At 41.1% G+C, this 20635-nt stretch overlaps 1 long non-coding RNA gene across 1 annotated transcript; it reads right to left on the bottom strand.

Annotated features, from left to right (window-relative positions):
* Positions 1–818: 818 nt before the first annotated feature.
* LOC141100510 (uncharacterized) lies at positions 819–19053 on the bottom strand. Its single transcript, XR_012234708.1, has 3 exons — positions 18989–19053; positions 9522–9633; positions 819–929 (listed from the first exon to the last, which is right to left on the bottom strand). It is a non-coding gene; the product is annotated as an uncharacterized lncRNA (long non-coding RNA).
* Positions 19054–20635: the final 1582 nt, after the last annotated feature.

Below are 20635 nucleotides of genomic sequence, written 5' to 3'. Positions count from 1 at the left end.
CCTTCATTGGAGACTGCCCTTCCCGTGGTTGTTCCTTCCCGGACAAAGACCTGGCTGGTCATTGCTTGCGTTGAGAAACACGTGATGGTGTCTCCGCAGCTTCTGTTTTGCATGTTTTGCATATTTCCCATAAGGGATGGGGGCAGTGCTCTAGAATCACTGCGTTGAGAAACACGTGATGGTGTCTCCGCAGTGTCGGATGTTGATCTCCATGAGTTCATTCATCCTCCTCTTCATAGTCTTTTTACTAGGCATTGCTCCTACCAGCCAGTTTCCTACTCCACACTGATGAGGGGCAATACCCCGAAACAGCTGTATGTGGATGGATACCATGTTTTGGCATAGGTGGTTTCCTTCATTGGAGACTGCCCTTCCCGTGGTTGTTCCTTCCCGGACAAAGACCTGGCTGGTCATTGCTTGCGTTGAGAAACACGTGATGGTGTCTCCGCAGCTTCTGTTTTGCATGTTTTGCATATTTCCCATAAGGGATGGGGGCAGTGCTCTAGAATCACTGCGTTGAGAAACACGTGATGGTGTCTCCGCAGTGTCGGATGTTGATCTCCATGAGTTCATTCATCCTCCTCTTCATAGTCTTTTTACTAGGCATTGCTCCTACCAGCCAGTTTCCTACTCCACACTGATGAGGGGCAATACCCCGAAACAGCTGTATGTGGATGGATACCATGTTTTGGCATAGGTGGTTTCCTTCATTGGAGACTGCCCTTCCCGTGGTTGTTCCTTCCCGGACAAAGACCTGGCTGGTCATTGCTTGCGTTGAGAAACACGTGATGGTGTCTCCGCAGCTTCTGTTTTGCATGATCAGCTCAGAACTGGCAGCAATCAGTGTCACGCAGCTACACCCATCTACTGTTTATAGATGTCTGTCCGGAAGTAGTCTTCATGAAAAAATTGTGGCTAAAAAGCTGTTCCTACAAAATGGAAACAAGGTAAAGTGACTCAACTATGCACAAAAACATAGGAACTAGGGTGCAGAAAAATGGCAACAGGTGCTTTGGCTAATGCGTCAAAATTTGAAATATTTGGCTGTAACAGAAATTAGTTCATTTGCTGAAAGACTGGAGAGCTGTACAGTAATGATTACCTACAGGTAACAGTGAAGCACGGTTGGAGGTTCCTTGTAAGTTTAGGGCTCAAGCAAATGGAGTTGGGGATTTGGTCAGGATTAATGGTGTCCTCAATGCTGAGAAATACAGACAGATACTTATCCATCATGTGATGCTATCAGGGAAGCAACTGATCGGTTTGAAATCTATTCTGCAGCAGGACAACAATCTCAATCATACTGCCATTGTCATTAAGAATTATCTCCAGCATAAAGAACAACAGTCTTTCCTCAGAAAAACCACTATTTTTTTTTTACGTTGTCGTTTACTGGTTGGGTTGATTACTTTTATTTTTTGATACATCGGATTTTTACGGACGCAGTGATACCACATGTGTATTTTTTATTTCTTCATTTTACTGAGGGGCAAGGAACTTTTTTTTTACGTTTTTGTTAGTTCCTTTAGTGCATTGAACTTGGGATCAGTTGATCATGCTATGTACAGCAATACAACAGTATAAAAAAAAAAAAAAAATTAGTGTCCTATGAATGCCAGACAAAGGCTGGCTTTCACAGGAATAAATCCAAACAGAAAAACAAACACTTGACAATATCTTAAACAAAAATAACAATGCTTCATTTGTTAACAATAAATTACGATAAAAACTTGCATAAAGGTGTACAAATAGTATATAATACAGAGAAAACATAGAACCTGAGGGAAATATGCAAATATAAATACCAGATATCGTAATTGTAAGACTTTGGAAGCAGCTGTCATAGTGTGAGAAGCATATGATATAGAGTCTATATTAGATTAGAGTCAGTCTATATTATAGACCAGCAATATTACCATACTTAGATATTAACAGCAGTCTCAATCTGTCCTTAACCCCTTCACCCCCAAGGGTGGTTTGCACGTTCATGACCGGGCCAATTTTTACAATTCTGACCACTGTACCTTTATGAGGTCATAACTCTGGAACGCTTCCATGGATCCCGGTGATTCTGACATTGTTTTCTCGTGACATATTGTACTTCATGTTAGTGGTAAAATTTCATTCAAATAACTTGCGTTTATTTGTGAGAAAAACGGAAATTTGGCGAAAATTTTGAAAATTTCGCAATTTTCCAAATTTGAATTTTTATGCCCTTAAATCACAGAGATACGGCACACAAAAAGCTTGATAACTAACATTTCCCACATGTTTACTTTACATCAGCACAATTTTGGAACCAAAATTTTTTTTTGTTAGGAAGTTATAAGGGTTAAAAGTTGACCAGCGATTTCTCATTTTTGCAACACCATTTTATTTTTAGGACCACATCACATTTGAAGCCACTTTGAGGGGTCTATATGATAGAAAATACCCAAAAGTGACACCATTCTAAAAACTGCACCCTTAAGGTGCTCAAAACCACATTCAAGAAGTTTATTAACCCTTTAGGTGCGTCACAGGAATTTTTTTGAATATTTAAAAAAAAATGAACATCTAACTTTTTTCATAAAAAAAATAATTCAGGTTCAATTTTTTTTATTTTACCAAGGGTAACAGGAGAAATTGGACTGCAAAAGTTATTGTGCAATTTGTCCTAAGTACGCAGATACCTGATATGTGGGGGGGGAACGACTGTTTCGGCACATGGCAGAGCTCAGAATGGAAGGAGCGCGGTTTGACTTTTTCAATGCAAAATTGGCTGGAATTCAGATTGGACGCCATGTCACGTTTGGAGAGTCCCTGATGTACCTAAACAGTGGAAACCCCCTACAAGTGACCCCATTTTGGAAACTAGACCCCCCAACGAACTTATCTAGATATGTGGTGAGAACTTTGAACCCACAAGGGCTTTACAAAAGTTTATAACGTACAGCGGTACAATTAAAAAATCATATTTTTTCCACAAAAATGATCTTTTCACCCTCAATTCTTATTTTTCCAAGGGTAACAGGACCCTAAAAGTTATTGTGCAATTTGTCCTGAGTACGCTGATACCCCACATGTGGGGGTAAACCACTATTTGGGCGCATGGCAGAGCTCGGAAGGGAAGCAGCGCCATTTGACGTTTTTGGCTGGAATTGAGATCGGACACCATGTCGCGTTTGGAAAACCCCTGATGTACCAAAACAGTGGAAACCCCCCACAAATGACACCATTTTGGAAACTAGACCCCCTAAGGAACTTATCTAGATGTGTGGTGAGCACTTTGACCCCCCCAGTGCTTCACAGAAGTTTATAACGCCCGGGCGTGAAAATAAAAAATTTGTATTTTTTCCACAAACATGATCTTTTAGTCACCATTTTTTTTATTTTCCCAAGGGTACCAGGAGAAATTGGACCCCAAAAGTTGTTGTCCAATTTGTCCTGAGTATGCTGATACCCCATATGTGGGAGAAAACTACTGTATGGGCACACGTCGGGGCTCGGAAGGGAAGTAGTGACGTTTTGGAATGCAGACTTTGATGGAATGGTCTGCGGGTGTCATGTTGCCTTTGGAGAGCCCCTAATGTACCTAAACAGTGGAAACCCCCCACAAATAACACCATTTTGTAAACTAGACCCCCCAAGGAACTTATCTAGATGTGTGGTGAGCACTTTGAACCCCCCAGTGCTTCACAGAAGTTTATAACGCCCGGGCGTGAAAATAAAAAATTCGTATTTTTTCCACAAACATGATCTTTTAGTCACCATTTTTTTATTTTCCCAAGGGTACCAGGAGAAATTGGACCTTAAAAGTTGTTGTCCAATTTGTCCTGAGTATGCTGATACCCCATATGTGGGAGAAAACTACTGTATGGGCACACGTCGGGGCTCGGAAGGGAAGTAGTGACGTTTTGTAATGCATACTTTGATGGAATGGTCTGCGGGTGTCATGTGCGTTTGGAGAGCCCCTGATGTACCTAAACTATTGAAACTCCCCACAAGTGACCCCATTTTGGACACTCGATCCCCCACGGAACTTATCTAGATGTGTGGTGAGCACTTTGAACCCCCAAGTGCTTCACAGAAGTTTATAACACTCGGACGTGAAAATAAAAAAATCATTTTTTTCCACAAAAATGATATTTTTGCCCCCAATTTTTTATTTTCCTAAGGGTAACAGGAGAAATTGGACCCCAAAAATTGTTTTGCAATTTGTCCTGAGTAGGCTGATACCCTACATGTGGGGGTAAAACACTGTTTGGGCGCATGGCAGAGCTTGGAAGGGAAGGAGCACCATTTGACTTTTTCAACTCAGAATTGGCTGGAATTGAGATCAGACGCCATGTTGCATTTGGAGAGCCCCTGATGTGCCCAAACAGTGGAAACCCCCAATTCTAACTCCAACCCGAACCCCAACATGCCCCTAGCCCTAACCCTAACCCTAGCCCTAACCCTAAACCTAACCCTAGCCCTAACCCTACCCCAACACACCCCTAGCCCTAACCCTGGCCCTAACCCTAATGGAAAAATGGAAATAAATACATTTTTTTATTTTATTATTTTTCCCTAACTAAGGGGGTGATAACGGGGGGTTTGATTTACTATTTATGGCGGTTTTTATTTTTGGCAGCTGTCGCACGCTAAAAGACGCTTTTTATTGTAAAAATAGTTTTTGCATCACCACATATTGAGAGCTATAATTTTTCCATATTTTGACCCACCGGGTCATGTGAGGTCTTATTTTTTGCGGGACGAGTTGACGTTTTTATTTGTACCATTTTCGGGCACGTGAAATTTTTTGATCGCTTTTTATTCTGATTTTTGGGACGCAGAATGAAGAAAAACCAGCGTTTCATGAATTTCTTTTGGGGGGGTGCGTTTACACCGTTCCGCGTGCGGTAAAATTGATAAAGAGGTTTTATTTTTCGGGTCAGTACGGTTACAGCGATACCTCATTTAGGTCGTTTTTTTATGTTTTTGTCGGTTTTATGCAATGAAAACTATTTTATATAAAAAATAATTATTTTTGCATCGCTTTATTCTGCGAGCTATAACTTTTTTATTTTTTCGCTGATGATGCTGTGTGGTGGCTCGATTTTTGCGGGACAAGATGACGTTTTCAGTGGTACCATGGATATTTATATGCGTCTTTTTGATCGCGCGTTATTACACTTTTTGTTTGGCAGTATGATAATAAATCATTATTTTTTGCTTCGTTTTTTATTTTTATTTTTTAAGGGGTTCGCTAAAGGGGTTAACTAATGGGACAGTTTTATAGGGTGGGTCGTTACGGACGCGGCGATACCTAATATGTGTACTTTTATTGTTTTTTTATTATTTCCAAAAAATGGATTTATTGGGGGAATATTTTTTTTTTTTTTTCTAATTTATTTGGCGATTTTTTTTAAATCATTTTTACACTTTTTTTTATTTTTTTTTTACTTTATTAAATAGTCCCAGGTGGGACATCACTGTCCTGTGACAGATCGCTGATCTGTCACATCACAGATCACTGTGACAGATCAGCGATCTGACACAGGCACTGCAGAAGGCTTCCTCATGCCTGCGCTTTGCAGGCACTGAGGAAGCCAGCTTCCTCAGGCCCCCGAAGGCCCCCGTCGCCATCTTGGATTTGGGGGCCTGGAGGAAAGGAGTCCCCCGCAGCAGCGCTGCACATTGCGCTGCCGTGGGGGGCTCAGGGAAGCACGGAGGGAGCCCCCTCCCTGCCGATGCTTTCCTTTAACTCCCGGTACACCGCGATCATGTTTGATCGCGGTGTGCAAGGGGTTAACGTGTCGGGGGTGGTCCGTGACCACCCCTGACACATTGTGCCAGGTGTCAGCTGTGATAATCAGCTGACACCCGGCCGCGATCAGCGGCGCTCACCACGTGGGCGCCGCTGATCGCGCCCGACGTACTATCCCGTCCATGGGCATAGGGGCCCAGGTCCCATGGATGGGATATACCGTCGGATGTCAGGAAGGGGTTAATAGATAGTAATGTCAATACCAATGATAAAAGGACCCCTCTCTTCCTCTTTGAATTATAAACAACAAAGTGCTATGTACAGATAAGGTAAGAACCCTAAGGGGGATGTGCCATGTAAAAGCATACAATTAATAATTTCACAGAAAATCTGATTAAGATCCAGCCCATAAACTTAGGTATAACACATAGTACAAAGTATGCAAAAAGCACAGGGGATGTTTTTACCATATAGCATATAGAATAGAATCGTAGAGTTGGAAGGGACCTCCTGGGCCATCTGGTCCAACCCCCTGCTCAAAGCAGGATTCGCTAAATCATCCCAGTCAGATGTCTGTCCAGCCTCTGTTTGAAGACTTCCATTGAAGGAGAACTCACCACTTCTCGTGGCAGCTTGTTCCACTCATTGATCACTCTAACTGTCAAAATGTTTTTTCTAATATCTAATCTGTGTCTCCTCCCATTCAGTTTCATCCCATTGCTTTAGTCTTTCCTTGTGCAAATGAGAATAAAGTTGATCCTTCTACAATGTGACAGCCCTTTAGATATTTGTAGACAGCTATTAAGTCTCCTCTCAGTCTTCTCTTTTGCAAACTAAACAATCCCAAATCCTGCAACCTTTCCTCATAAGACAGGGTTTGCAGACCAGTCACCATTCTGGTTGCTCTTTTCTGAACTTGCTCCAGTTTGTTGATGTCTTTTTTAAAATGTGGTGCCCAAAACTGGACACAGTATTCCAGATGAGGTCTGACCAAAGAGGAGTAGAGGGAAATAATGACTTCACGTGATCTAGACTGTATGCTTCTGTTAATACATCCTAGAATTGCATTTGCCTTTTTTGCTGCTGCATCACACTGTTGACTCATATTCAGTCTGTGATGTATTAGTATACCCAAGTCTTTTTCACATGTGCTGTTGCTTAGCCCTATTCCTCCCATTCTGTATATGCTTTTTACTTTTTTATTGCCCAGATGTAGTACTTTGCATTTTTCCCTGTTAAAAACCATTCTGTTAGTTGCTGCCCACTTCTCCAGTTTATTTATATCTTTTTGAATCCTCTCTCTCTCTTCTCTAGTATTAGCTATCCCTCCTAGCTTTGTGTCATCAGCAAATTTAATCAGTTTACCCTCAATTCCTTCATCGTTGATAAAGATGTTGAACAATACAGGGCCCAGGACAGAGCCCTGTGGTACCCCTCTTGAGACATTCTTCCAACTGGATGTGCAGCCATTTACGACCACTCTTTGGGTCCGATCACTAAGCCAGTTAAGAATCCACCTAACAGTTGCCTTGTCCATTCCATACTTAGTCATTTTTTCAATAAGGATTGTATGAGATACTTTGTCAAATGCTTTGCTGAAGTCAAGATATACTATATCTACAGCATTTCCTTGATCCACCCAATCAGTGATTCCGTCATAGAAGGAAATTAAGTTATTCTGACATGACTTGTTAGTTACAAACCCATGCTGACTCTGTTTAATCACTTCATTCTTCTCCAGGTACTGACATACATGTTGTTTAATAATTTGTTCAAAGATCTTTATGCAGTCAGAAATCCCCTTGATGCTCGGTTCGCGTGGCATCTTCAGGAGGGGTGCCTCACATGAGTCTGTCATGACAGCCAGGGTAGTTTGCAGCAGACCCAGGGCTGTCACGGCAAACTATCATCACCCCATCATGTTGATGGGTTATTAGAACAGTGTACCTATGGGGTGCATGCAGTATATGCCACTGTCACAGATTGACAGCGCCATTTAACAGCTGCAGGTGGAGTGCCACTCCTTTACCTACTCCTTGAGGCAGATGATGGCCAAATATTACAGCCATCATTTGCTAGCAAAGTCAGGGGACCGGCTGACTCTAGCTTGTTTTTTTTGTACATTCCTCAGATTGTTGTCTCATCAGAGGACAATTCTTAGTAAACCTGACTTCATATTAATTGATCCCTCAGCTCAAATTCTGGTGTGACATCTGACTATGAATTTGGCTTAGATTTCCTAACAAGCTCTTGGTGATGAGTATGCACTTGCTATAGGTTGTGTGAGAATCATGTGGGAATAGTGGATGAGGGCAGGTATATCTCGCCCAGATACCTTCCCTATGTGGCCTAGTCTGGTCAGTATCGCACCTGGTTACTAATGAATAATGGGAGGCGTATATAAAAGAATGCCAGGTGGTTGTGTGAGTGTCTCAGCCTGGGAACACAGAGAGCCTGTCTGTGTGAGAGACACGTGAGTGAAAGCAGTGCCCACTGCAACTGTGGTTTGGCTGGACGGGAGAAGCCCGCCAGTTGGTAGTTAGGTTGTACTTTGTTTAGTTAGTGCCGGACAGGCAAGGATTTGTTTTATGTTTTTTTTCTTTATGCATTGCTTTCACCGTTAATAAACCTGACCCAGTGTCAGTTATACCCGGACCCCGGCTGTGCGCCAGAGTTTCATGCTGAACGCATGTGACCTTTGACCCCAGCAAAGGCGATCCCGGAGTGTTTTATCACAGTTGTTTTACAGTACTTCCCATATCACCTGTCAGCAGCCACTGGTCAGACACTTGTATAACTTCTAACTGTATGAAAAGATAAAATCAGTGAAGTATTTTATAACCTACAGAAAGCATTACCCATTTCTTTATAATTTTTCTCAATAGTCTTGTTTTTTTGTGTTGACATGGGAACAGAGAAGCCTGTAAATTTCAAGTAAATCAGTTAGCAGGTTTGATAAGGTGAAAAGGTCAATCCATTTGCTTCACTTCACTTCACTTCAATAAAAATAGATATTGCGATTGGTCACAGATACTTATATAATAAAGATATGTGTCACTTCAAAGTTACTCAGCAGGCAAATTTCTAAATTAAAATACACACATATAGCATTTCAGTTATCAATGTAGGCTTGGTTAAGTAAAGCATGTTGAGTAGAGCCAAAACATTGCATGGGTGAATAAACACCACCACCCTGTCTTGATTCATTCATAAAAGCTCATGTATTGTAAACCCCAACAATCCCTGAAAAGTGTTATAGTGGGGAATCCATTTTAACAATATGACTAAACCAGTGGTTATCTGAGTAATTGAAACATACCACAATCCATTTGTATAGATGTACATAAAAACATCACATTCTTTCCATTTTTTACTTCTTTCCTTCTTCACCACATTAGTTCAAAAAGATCATTTACAGTTTGTAAAATTGTTTGTCTCATTCTTTGTTGCATTTTTGTGAATTAGGTTTTGCATAACTTTGTTTTATGTTATTGACACATCTTCCTTCATTTATGTTCCACTGCCTGGTTTTCTTGAAAAAATGTAATGCAAGAAAAAGAAAGGACTTAAAATGACTAATTCAATATACAGTACAATTAAATCTATAACCAGGTTTTTGCTACCCCATCTGACAGCAGCATAATGTAGGAAAAGAGACCCTGAACGATGTATCACTTAGTTCACTGGGTGCAACAGTTGTAATACAACCAGAGTTTTTAGATTTAGCATGAAGCCGAGCTGAGGAAGCTAACCCCACCCACATTAAAAAATATAGAAAGCCAGTACTCACTGTTTCCTATGGTGAAAAGAAGTGATTGGACCCATAGAAGCACCACCTGCACGCTAAATGGCCGTCGTCATTCCATATCTCCCCTCACACGCCGCTATTCCGCTTTGGATGTCTATATAAATTGAAATAAAAAGAGGGATGCACCAGGGAGTAGAGGATGGGGTTCAACTAAAGTAGGAGAAGAAAGGGAATTATCACACACTCAAAACCTAGCAACAGTCACATCTAAATCCACCAACCGCCCACTTTAATAACCATCAACAGCAACCTCCAGCCATGCAGCAAAAGCTAACTGACAATGAGAGCTAGCCAGGACCCAGTTTATATAGGAAATGGGAGTAGCTAACAGTGCACAGCAGAGAGTCTTAAGGGGGTTTTACACATAGCGATATCGCTAGCAATATCGCTAAAACGTCACCGATTTTGTGATACCTCTGACCGGCTCCCCCGCTGGTTATCGCTGATCGCGCGAGATCATTTCTCGTCTGCTTCCTGCTGGGCTTCCTGCTGTTTGAGATGAGCGATGCTGGACACGGGCGGGAGGATGTCTGGATCGCTGTGTGTGAAAGGTGAGTATCGTGCGCTGCGTCGCTGCATCGCTGTGAGATCTTCCTGTGTGGCAGCTCACTAGCGATCATTTAACGATGCACCAGCGATCCTGACCGGGTCGTATCGCTGGTCGGATCGCTGGTGCATCACTAAATGTAAAAGGGCCTTTAACCCTCCAGAAACTCTCAACTGAGCAGAGTTGATATAGCCAAAGTATTGGATATACAGTATGATCAAAGACCATCCCAGGTCTCATATGGCCTCCGTGGGATGCATTTGCTTTGTCATGCTATGACACCAGCAAATAGGGCAGACTCCAGTGGCAGCACAAAAGTTAATTTAAAAATATATAATACAACAATGAATGTCTATTTTTAACCCTGCTATTCTGTTTGCTACCACTATACACTTGTTATGTTCCGGTCATTTTTGACCGGACCTAATAAAGTCTTGATTTTTAGCCAATTTAAGTGTTTTAATTGAATAATTTTTGCAGTATTATATTGTATGTGAACCTGGTTGTTTATAAACAAATGGAAAGAAAAACTTTTTATTTTTTTGTGTCAAAACATTTAACATGGCTCTATTGGAATATTCATGCATATTGCATATTTGCACATACAAAAATAATTATTTATCCAACTGTAAACAATAATAATACAATGAGAGAACAAACTTACCAGTTTTACAACAATAAACACAATTAGGGGCCCATCACACATTGAGAAATCCACTGCGATTGTGATGCTGGAGCATCGCAAACAAGACCATCCATATAAGCATGCACTCATTCTATCAATTGCTGCTTTACAAAAAAATAGTTTATCTGCTACATACCTGTAAGGATGATCCTTCAGAACTCTGTTGTCTGTATATGTCCTCTCTGCTCTCTCCAGCTGGACTGAAAATGAAACTGGATAGACTACTATGGCAATTGTCTACTGATAAGATAAAATAAAACACCCCCCACCCTTTAGGATAAGAGCTCAGAGTAAAGCAAACACCCTTTTCAGACAGAATTTATTAGAAGTCTTTCAGGTCAGCATTTCACAGAAATTAGATCAGGGAACACAAGTAAAAAAAAGAGAATATGTTCATTTACAATATGAAATGCTGAGAACTGAATTGAACTATTTTACATGAACATCAGGGTAAAAATATTTTGCACATAACTATACTGGAAGGTAATCCATCAGCAGCATTGTAATGAGAAAATTTATGTATGTGTAAATCTGCATGGACCAAAAGGACCTAAATAAATTGATAAATAGTAGTAGATATATAGTCCAAAATGAGATTATAGCTCCTTTATTTTACTCATAAAATGGCTGGAGATCACTATAAAAGGCTATCGGTCATTTTTGACCAAACAGTACAAGTGTATAAAAAAATTGTGGAGCAAAAAGTAAACAAAAAAAAAAAAAAAAGTACCCATAGTAAAAACTCCTCAAATGAGGAAAAGTCAATCAGCCACAAGTTTCAGAACCGCATCTTGAATATTTTAAAAAATATTAAAGTTCAAAATCGGTTGTTTTTGACCGAACATAACAGCAGGGTTAAAAAAATCACGTTATGAAAAGTACTTTTCATTTCTATATTTAAAAAATTGGATTTAGGGGTAGAAGTGTAATGAGTTAATAGCAGGTAAATTAATAGCAAATGGCACCCATTACACAACTGCCTTAACTTGCATCTTCCAGGGACAGTTTAACTCTCCTTGTTACTTAGGCATTGTCCTTGTGCACCCTCAATACAGTGAAAGTCACCTAAAGCAGAAGTCAATTATATATTGTGAGGCATTTAATTAACTATATAGAATGTTTATTTTATGTACTGTAAACTCCTTTATATTCTATATGCAATGTATCATTTTTATTTATGATACATTAAAACAGTTGAAAAATTATTGGATGCAAATATTATTTCTCATCTGATTCTGTCTCTGGTAAAGTTTGCTTTGCTGTTTATATCATCATCACTGAATTCTGGGCTGACAGCCTAAAGAAAAAGGCAAACATAAAAAGGGCTGAAACAATGAAGAAAATGTACAAGTAGAGAAAAGTAGTTTGACTTCATACATGTTTAATTAGTGTTATGATTGATGATCATCAGAATGACAAATAAATTAGCTGCCATTGTTTTCAGCTTTTGAATGCAGAAATGTTTACCTTTATGATACTACAATTGTAAGGAATACTTCCACACTGACTAAGTTACTGCTAATTTTGAAATTTACTGACACTTTAAGGATCAGGCCAGATGGAGCTGCAGAGAACCACAGAGCCTAATGGCAAAATATTGAGTGTTGCAGATGTGACTGGCTCCATGTGCAGCTTGATTTTCTCATGGCCTTTGCAGATGAATGTACAAGCTGCCTATACAAATGATCATGAACATGGGACTATAGCTGGAATTGCTTTGTATCCATAGTTTAATATTTGCACCAGTAATTCTTGAGACTAATTCCTATACATACAAGGTGATGGGTTCTGAAATGGAAACTACTGTATTTAAAAGTGAAGGCAATAAGACTGAAAAATGTTACATTAACAACAATATTGATATACCTTTTGAATTTCCACTGAAAAGAATTGTTTGACTTACACAATTGTATTTCCATTACATCAGTAGAACAGTTTAAGGGTATGTGCAGATGTTCAGTAATTGGCAGCGCTTTGGACGCAGCACATATCCGCTGCGTCCAAAGCGCTGCCGGCTATTGGACGCAGGGGAATCCGCATGTGTTCATTGAACCATGCGGAATCACAGCGTCCAACACATTACACGGGTGAAATTTATCTTATGGAGATGTGCGACATGTCCGTCTCAACGGATGAGTCGCGGGTGTCTGTGGACACATAGTGGGCATGGGATTTCTTGAAATCCCATCCACTATGATGTAACATCTGGACACTGCAGGTTGGACTCTGTGCAAGTACGCAGCATCCTCCAACCTGCAGAGATTAATGATTGTGTGCACTTACCCTAATAGTTTAATAAAGGTAAGAACAGTTTAGTAAAGGTAATTGGTTGACAGATTTTTGCTATTTAATCTGAGAGCATCCTGATGTAAGGGCAGAGAACCTGATTCCAGCAATTTGTCAGTCTGGGCTGCTTGTTGTATTTTCAATAGAAACAGTGTTTTTTAAGCAGGATATTATCACTAGAGGACATGCCATGTAGTCCTCTTGCTCTGTGTAATCTCACCACTGATTAGCCAATTTCTGCCAATGTACTGTGTACATGTGACATCAGTCACTTCTCACAGCCAAGCCCTGAGTCAGAGTGGTCAAGGAGTTCAAGGTCAGAAGCCAGGAGGGTACGTCATAAACAGAAGGAAGAGGCAAAAGCGTAGTCAGATAACATTCCGAGATCAGAGTACCAGGAGGATAACATCAGAGCAGAAGGGGTTGAACAGGCGGATGGTCAGAACGAATTCCAAGGTCAGGCAACAGATCAGGCATATAAAACTCAAGGCACAGGAAAGCACAAACCTTGCACGCTGAATGTACATCTGGCACAGTTCTGGGAAAAACTGCTCAGTTAAGAAGCAGTCTCAGATTGGATTGCTGAGCTGTCGATCAATACATTGACACCTCAGCACGCCCCTGTGCCAGACTGGATGGCCAAGCTGTCAGTAATTGCATCCCAGACACACTGAGGGGTGGAACTGTGACAGTACCCCCTCATCTAGGGGGGATTACCGGACCTCCAGGCTTCCCAGGAAATTTTAGATGGAAGGCACTGAGTAACCGGTTGGAATTCACATCTCGAGAGGGGATCCAGGATCTCTCCTCTGGTCTGTACACCCTCCTGTGGATGAGGTACTGGAGGGAAATACGTACCCTCTGAGTATCCACACCCCTCTGAACCTCATACTCCAGGTCACCGTCAACTGGAGGCGGGGATGAGGTAGATAATGCAGAAGGGACATACAACTTTAACAGGGATTTATGGAATACGTTAGGAATGTGGAGGGATGGAGGAAGCTTTTATCGAAATGCCACAAGATTGACCACCTCTAGGATCTCTTATGGACCAATAAACTTTGGACCCAACTTAGTCAACAGCACTTTAAGTTTAATGTTTCTGGAAGACAACCAAACCTTATCCCCAATCTTAAAAACAGGACCCACCGAGCGTCTTCTATCGGCCTTTTGTTTTTGATGAATCTGGGCAGTCCCAATATTCTTTTGCATCTCCCTCCAGATATCCCCAAGTGTCTGCAACCTCCACCCCAGGGCATTCAGAACTAATTCTAGAAATTTCACCAAAGTGGGCGTGAAAACCATAATTACAGAAGAACGGTGAGGTTTCGGTAGATTGATTTTGACAAGAGATTTCAACGCAAGATTGTGCGGATGTTGGATAAAGAACCTCGACTAACATCCAAACAAGTTCAAGCTGCCCTGCAGTCCGAGGGTACAACAGTGTCAACCCGTACAATCCGTCGGCGTCTGAATGAAAAGGGACTGTATGGTAGGAGACCCAGGAAGACCCCGCTTCTTACCCCGAGACATAAAAAAGTCAGGCTGGAGTTTGCCAAAACTTACCTAAAAAAGCCTAAAACGTTTTGGAAGAATGTTCTCTGGTCAGATGAGACAAAAGTAGAGCTTTTTGGGCAAAGGCATCAACATAGAGTTTACAGGAGAAAAAAGAGGCATTCAAAGAAAAAAACACGGTCCCTACAGTCAAACATGGCGGAGGTTCCCTGATGTTTGGGGTTGCTTTGCTGCCTCTGGCACTGGACTGCTTGACCGTGTGCATGGCATTATGAAGTCTGAAGACTACCAACAAATTTTGCAGCATAATGTAGGGCCCAGTGTGAGAAAGCTGGGTCTCCCTCAGAGGTCATGGGTCTTCCAGCAGGACAATGACCCAAAACACACTTCAAAAAGCACTAGAAAATGGTTTGAGAGAAAGCACTGGAGACTTCTAAGATGGCCAGCAATGAGTCCAGACCTGAATCCCGTAGAACACCTGTGGAGAGATCTAAAAATGGCAATTTGGAGAAGGCACCCTTCTAATATCAGGGACCTGGAGCAGTTTGCCAAAGAAGAATGGTCTATAAATTCCAGCAGAGCATTTTAAGAAACTCATTGATGGTTACCGGAAGCGGTTGGTTGCAGTAATTTTGGCTAAAGGTTGTGCAACCAAGTATTAGGCTGAGGGTGCCAATACTTTTGTCTGGCCCATTTTTGGAGTTTTGTGTGAAATGATCAATGTTTTGCTTTTTGCTTCATTCTCTTTTGTGTTTTTTCATTTAAGACAAATTAAATGAAGATAATAATACCAAAGAATTTGTGTTTGCAATCATTTTCAGAAAGAAACTGAGTATTATCTGACAAAATTGCTGGGGTGTCAACACTTTTGGCCACAACTGTATATTGCTCCATACAGAATAATAAGCCCCATATAATGCTCCATACAGAATAATGAGCCCCATATAATGCTCCATACATTATAATGAGCCCCTTATAATGCTCCATACAGAATAATGAGCCTCATATAATGCTCCATACAGTATTATGGGTACCACATAGTCCTCCATACAGTATTATGGGTACCACATAGTCCTCCATACAGTGTAATGAGGCCCATATATTGCTCCATACAGAATAAGCCCCATATAATGCTCCATACAGACTAATGAGGCTCATATATTGCTCCATACAGAATAATGAGTCCCATACAATGCTCCACACAGTATAATGAGCCCCATATAATGCTAAATATGCATAATGAGCCCCATATAATGCTCCATACAGAATAATGAGCCCCATATAATGCTCCATACAGAATGATGAGCCCCATATAATGCTCCATACAGTATAATGAGCTCTATATAATGCTCAATACAGTATAATGAGCCCCATATATTGCTCCATTCATAATAATGAGCCCCATATAATGCTCCATACATTATAATGAGCCCCATATAATGCTCCATACAGAATAATGAGCCCCATATAATGCTCCATACAGTATAATGAGCTCTATATAATGCTCAATACAGTATAATGAGCCCCATATATTGCTCCATTCATAATAATGAGCCCCATATAATGCTCCATACATTATAATGAGCCCCATATAATGCTCCATACAGAATGATGAGCCCCATATAATGCTCCATACAGTATAATGAGCTCTATATAATGCTCAATACAGTATAATGATCCCCATATATTGCTCCATTCATAATAATGAGTCCCATATAATGCTCCATACATTATATTGAGCCCCATATAATGCTCCAGACAGAATAATGAGCCCCATATAATGCTACATACAGTATTATGGGTACCACATAGTCCTTCTTACAGTGTAATGAGGCCGATATATTGCTCTATATAGAATAATAAGCCCCATATAATGCTCCATACAGAATAATGAGCCCGATATAATGCTCCATACAGAATAATGAGCCCCATGTAATGCTCCATACAGAATAATGAGCCCCATATAATGCTTCATACAGAATAATGAGTCCCATATAATGCACCATACAGAATAATAAGCCCCATATAATGCTCTATACAGAATAATGAGCCCCATATAATGCTCCATACAGTATTATGGGTACCATATAGTCCTCCATACAGTGTAATGAGGCCCATATATTTGCTCTATACAGAATAAGCCCCATATAATGCTCCATACAGAATAATGAGGCCCATATATTGCTCCATAAAGAATAATAAGCCCCATATAATGCTCCATACAGTATTATGAGTACCACATAGTGCTCCATACAGTATATTGCACCCCATATATTGCTCCATACAGCATTGTGGGTACCACATAGTGCTCCATACAGTACAATGAGCCCCATACATTGCTCCATATAGAATAATGAGCCCCATATATTGCTCCATACAGAATAATGATCCCCATATATTGCTCCAAGCAGTATAATGAGACCCATATAATGCCCCAAACACTATAATGAGCCCCATATAATACTCCATACAGTACAATGAGCCCCATACCTTTCTCCATACAGAATGGGCACCATATAATGGTCCATACAGAATAAGTTCCATATAATGCGCCGTACTTTATATGATGGGCCCTATATATTGCTCCAAACAGAATGGGCTCCATGTAATGCTCCACATATAATGGACCCCATATGATGCTCCATATATAATGGGCCCCATATGATGCTCCATTATATGATGGGCCCTATGTAATGCTCCATATATAATGGGCCCCATATGATGTTCCAGTATATAATGGGCCCCATATGATGTTCCAGTATATAATGGGCCCCATATTATGCTTCAGTATAGTGGGCCCCATATGATGCTCATTACATAATGTTCACCATATTATGCTCCAGTATATGATGGACCCTATATGATGCTCCAGTATATGATGGGACCCATATATTGCTCAAAACATATAAAAAAACTAAAATCCTGCTCTCTCCTCGCTGGCCACTGCTTTGCTCTGGACCCCTAAACGTCGGAGTCTTCCAGCTTTCTGCACTGTGACTGTTCAGGCAGAGGGACTACAGACGTGATGTCATTGCACCCTCTGACCTGAAACGTCACAGTCAGAAGACGCCGCAGCAGAGGAACGGGAAGAGGTAAGTATCGCAAGTGCTCGGGGCCCTGAGCAAGCGGGGAGGGGTGGATTCTTTATTAGCCCATGTGGCAACATTTCAGTTCCACAGCACAGAAAAGGTTATGTTATGGATCTGAAATATTGCCACATGAGCTAATAAAGAGTCCGCCACTTATTTCACAATTTATCAGAGTGATATATATATATATATCACATACACACACACACACACACACACGTACTCACACTCACACACACGTACTCGCACACACACATACTCACACACACATACCCACATACACACACACACGTACTCACATACATCTCCAGCACAGGCCGCAAACCACCCTCTTTCCTGCCGGCTGTGATTGCACGGAGGTGGGTGGGCAGGCAGCTGTGACACACACACACATACGTACACACACATATGTACTCACACACACACCCCACACACACACTTCCCTCCCGATGCGATAGCATCGGGCACACCTCTAGTATATATATACACACATATACACACATAATAAGCGCAGATACTAAGAATTACAACATGTATACAGAAAAATATTCAGAATTGAGAGTCCTCAGTGGTTGATACCTTGAGGTCCTTGAGGACTCACAATTCTGAATATTTTTCTATCTACTGGCTAACACAGTACAAAGATATACATCTTTCCTGTATCAACATGTATACAGGATAGAAGTATACACAGCTCCACAATATATACTGTGGTAACTGGTAAGTAATATTGAGTGGAGCTATGTATATACTATATAGTGGAACTCACCCTCGCAGACACGCTCAGACATGCATGCAGACATGCACACAGAGACGCTCGCATACACTCACTTAGATAAGTACATAGACATGCTTATAGACACTTATAAACGCACACACACAGAAATACATGCTTATAAACAATCGCATGGAGACTCGCACACACGCAAGCAGACACACACGCAAGCAAACACACATGCAGAAATGCATGCAAGCACACAAGCAGACATGCATGCAGGCATGCTTATAGAAATGATTATAAACACGCATGCAGACCTGCTTATAGACACAGCCACAGACACGCTTGTAACACGCATAAGACACACTTATAGACATACTTATAGACATGTTCACATGCATACACGCACATAGACAGGCACACAGACACTCATGCACGCATGAAGACATACACATATATAGACACATACACAGATATATATACATGCAGTCACACACATATTTGAAGACTTATATATAAAAAAAAGTTATAAAATTAATATCTACAGACATATAAATATACAGAATTAACATATATGTACACACTTATTAGGGGAGGGTTTCTTTTTACCTTCCTCTGACTTTTCTCTGGCCCACATGATCCTTCCTTTGATGTTCCTCTGCAGCAGATAGCAGTGCAGGGCGCATTGTATTATATAATTTTAGCAGACAAGGCTGTGCCTGTCTGCTAGCTGTGATGAGGCCGGGCCGGCACACAAGATTTAAAGGCACAGTGCTGGCCCGGGGGAAGAAGCAGCCCGTCTTGTGTCCCTGCATAGCATTGGAGGAGCCGTCTGGGGGCCATATGCCCCTCTGCAGAGCAGTGGATCCTTGGATGGGGCTGATGGTGAGTAGCGCAGGGAAAAAAAAATCTGCTCTGACGCTGGTACTGGCCAGCATAAGACTGAAGAGCCCTGCGCGTGCCACGGCGGCCCTTTCAAACTTGTGACTGAAGGCCCTGTGTGCGCGCACTCCTGCTTGCACATTGACAGAGGGCCATCGCGGCTCTTGTCAGCACAGCGTATGCAAGGAGAGCGCATGCACACAGGGCCTCTAGTAAGATGTTTTAAAGGGCCAGCGGCCCACTTTGTTACATAGCCGCCAGCCCACCGGGAATCTGTCCGGTTCACCAGATTATCAATCTGCGCCTGGTTAGGGTTGGGTTTAGGGTAAGGGGTGTGTTGGGGTTAGGGTTGGAGTTAGAATTGGGGGGTTTCCACTCTTCAGGAACATCAGGGGCTATCCAAATGCGACATGGCGTCCGATCTCAATTCCAGCCAATTTTGCGTCGAAAAAGTCAAACAGCGCTCCTTCCCTTCCGAGCTCTGCCATGCGCCGAAACAGTGGTTCCCCCCACATATCAGGTATCAGCGTACTCAGGACAAATTACAAAATAACTTTTGCAGTCCAATTTTTCCTGTTACCATTGGTAAAATAAAAAAAATTGGACCTGAACTAATTTTTTGGGTAAAAAAAAGTTAAATGTTCATTTTTTTGAACATTCAAAAAATTCCTGTAAAGCACCTGAAGGGTTAATAAACTTCTTGACTGTGGTTTTGAGCACCTTGAGGGGTGCAATTTTTAGAATGGTGTCACTTTTGGGTATTTTCTATCATAAAGACCCCTCAAAGTGACTTCAAATGTGATGTGGTCCCTAAAAATGATGTTGTAGAAATGAGAAATCGCTGGTCAACTTTTAACCCTTATAACTTCCTAACGAAAAAAAATTTGGTTCCAAAATTGTGCTAATGTAAAGTAAACGTGGGAAATTACTTATTAAGTATTTTGTGTGCCATATCTCTGTGATTTAAAGGCATAAAAATTCAAAGTTGAAAAATTGCAAATTTTACGCCAAATTTCCATTTTTTATTCATGACTAAATAAATAAATAAAGTTATATCAATGAAATTTTACCACTAACATGAAGTACGATATATTACGAGAAAACAAACTCAGAATCACCAGGATCCATGGAAGCGTTCCAGAGTTATTACCTCATAAAAGAACAGTGGTCAGAATTGTAAAAATTGGCCTGGTCATTAACATGCAAACCACCCTTGGTGTCAAAGGACAAATGTTGGAGTAAAAATAATGAAACAACATGGATCAAAAAATGTAAGGGATGAGTGCATGAAATTGAAAAAAAGAATACATCATCAACATAGAGGATGAACACATACCTTAATATAAGTAAAAGGCGCTCCTTTGCAGAAATACA

The sequence above is a fragment of the Dendrobates tinctorius genome, unplaced genomic scaffold (assembly GCF_039654945.1).
Source record: "Dendrobates tinctorius isolate UK_male_01 unplaced genomic scaffold, ASM3965494v1 ptg000105l, whole genome shotgun sequence".
NCBI lineage: Eukaryota > Metazoa > Chordata > Amphibia > Anura > Dendrobatidae > Dendrobates > Dendrobates tinctorius.
This window is presented reverse-complemented; position numbering and strand designations above follow the sequence as displayed.